Below are 2,799 nucleotides of genomic sequence, written 5' to 3'. Positions count from 1 at the left end.
CATACACACACACACAACACACGCACGCACACACACGCACACACAGATGCACACACACGCACACGCGCACACACGCACACGCACAAATACTAATTATAATGAAATAAAAAAAGAAATTAATACGTTTGATAGCAAAGCTTGGTAGCATTCCAAACACAATTTGACCGTCTTAAATTATATAAATTCTGTCTTGGCCTGATAACGACAAAGTAAAATAAAAATAATAATAATAAGAATAATAATAATAAAATAAAAATAATAGTAATAGTAATAATTATTATTATTGTTATTATTCCTCTTATTGTTGTTATTTTTGCTAAATCTTCATGATTGAAGATGATAAGAATTGAGATGGTTGTTGGATGATAATGGTTGTTCCTAGAAATAAATTTCTATCTAATTGAAAAAAAGTTTATTCCTGTTTGAAATCAACCAATCATTCAACCAACCAATCAGCCAACCCATCAACCTACCAACCAATTAACCAGTCAGCCAGTCAACCAACCAACCAATCAATCATCCAACCAACCAATCAATCAACCAATCAACCAGCCAACCAATCAACCAACCAATCAACCATCCAATCGACCAACCAACCAACCAAGCAAAAAGCTCATTTATCCAATGAAATTCATCCATTCTCTCTATCTCATCTCTATGGCAATTATTTTCATCTTTGGTTTAATTAAATTATTTAGCGCTTCATTTTTTTCTCCTTTCCAAAAATTTTTTCAAAATTTTTTCCGGTTATAAAACTCGAGGTGCTTATTTAGCCAGGGTAATTTACAAATATCTGGGCAGGTGTTTCTGGTTTTGGATACAATTTTTTCAGTTTTTCTATTCTTATTACTGTTATTGTTATTATTTTTGTTATTGTTATCGTTGTTAATGTTGTTATTGTTATTTCAAATTTTTTTTTAATTTTTTTTTAATTAATTTTCAAAAATGAAAAATGAACCTAAGGGCAGCTAGAGACCACGTTCTAATGCATTCCACTAATGTGCGTATATAAGTATGCATTTATTAAATGATGTAGTGGATGAATGAAAGAGTGAGTGAGTGATTGAATGAATGAATAAATGACTGAGTGACCGAATGAATGAATGAATAAATTTAAATTTTCACTGAACTATTTTTCGTTTTTTTTTTACTTTTTTTTTAGCGAAAAATTGGCAAAAAATAATTTTTAAATTAAGACAAGATAAAAAAAATTGATGGGAAGAATATTCTCAAGTGTATGGCACGCCAAAATCAATAGCCTCAAAATAAATGGCCGCATATATTATTTCCAAAACATCAATAAATGAGATTAGAAAACTAAGATAAATTGAAAAATTATCCGCTACAAAAATAAAATAACAAAAAATAACAAACCCCCAACATTTAATCACCAAATACTGCAGATAATATATACTACTGGTTGGCAAAGAACATAAATCAGAGCAGAATATAAAGTGGGTAAAATTATTGTTCTATATATCAATTTATGGTCTTTGGCGACGCTAGGGCTTGGTTGATGAAGGGGGGTGAAAATTACATGCAATTATGGTGATTGTCTGTTTGTTGTTTGTTCTGTGGTTTATGCTACGTGTTCCATGTTCCGTGTTCTATGTTCCGTGTTCTATGGTCTACCCTATATGTTCTATGGTCTACGTTGTTAGGTCTTTGGTCAGCCGGGTCAAGCTGTTTTACTCTGTATATATCATTTTTGTTATTATTGTTGTTGTTGTTGTTGTTTACATTTTTATTGTTATTGCATCATCGTCGTCGTCGTCATCATTATCCTCTCTGAAAATGTTCATTCATTATTTATCTGTCTTTTTATCTTTATGTTTTCCACGCATCATCATTATCATCATCATCATTATCGCCACCATCAACATCATCATCAGCATCATAATGGTCATAAGCAGTAGCAGCATTCAGACCACGTTCACACTTCAGCTCATATGTTTAATTAGGATTTTCTCCGTCTTTCAGATTTGAGCGAACGAACGAACAAACCAAAAACGAGCAAACAAGACGGTGAACAAACGAACAAACAAAACAAAACAAAATGATAAACACGCACACAAATAAAACAAAAACCTCCAATCAACCTTAGTGAAATTAGTAATCTCATAATACGAAAAACAAACAATGATTAAATTGAACGAATGATTAAAAAGTGAATGAATAAATGAGTGACGAATGTGTGAATGAATGAATGAATGAATGAATAAATGAATGAATGAAGGAATGAATGAATGAATAAACAGCCTCTGCAACCACAGATGAATTGGTGGTTGCCAAAATAAATAACGAGACTTGCTCTCCGCGGGTGGCGCGTGGTGATGCTGATGACGCTACTGCTGATGAAGACGACGACGACGATGATGATGGTATTGATGATGGTGACAATGATGATGACAATGATGTTGATGATGATGACGATGGTGATGATGTTGATGATGATGACGATGGTGATGATGATGATAGTCACGAAGATGCTGTGATATATATATATATATATACAGGCTGAAAAAAGCATTTACTAACTTTTATTCTCATCTCTCTCATTCTCTCACTCTCTCTCTCAACTGCTAATTATACTACTACTACTACTACTACCACGACTACCACTACTACAACTACTAAATTTTCACAGTTTTAAAACTGCAGAGGCATAACGCTCGCATAACGACGTACCATAATACCAACTATGCCTCGATGTCTCTATATTACATTGAAAAATCAACTCCCAACAATTACTGTGAATGTTTTTTCAACGTTTAATTGCTGCTACCACCACTACCACTA

Source organism: Helobdella robusta, assembly GCF_000326865.2.
Source record: "Helobdella robusta unplaced genomic scaffold HELROscaffold_65, whole genome shotgun sequence".
Lineage (NCBI taxonomy): Eukaryota > Metazoa > Annelida > Clitellata > Rhynchobdellida > Glossiphoniidae > Helobdella > Helobdella robusta.
The sequence above is the reverse complement of the archived record's forward strand: the minus strand, read 5'-3'. Positions refer to the sequence as shown.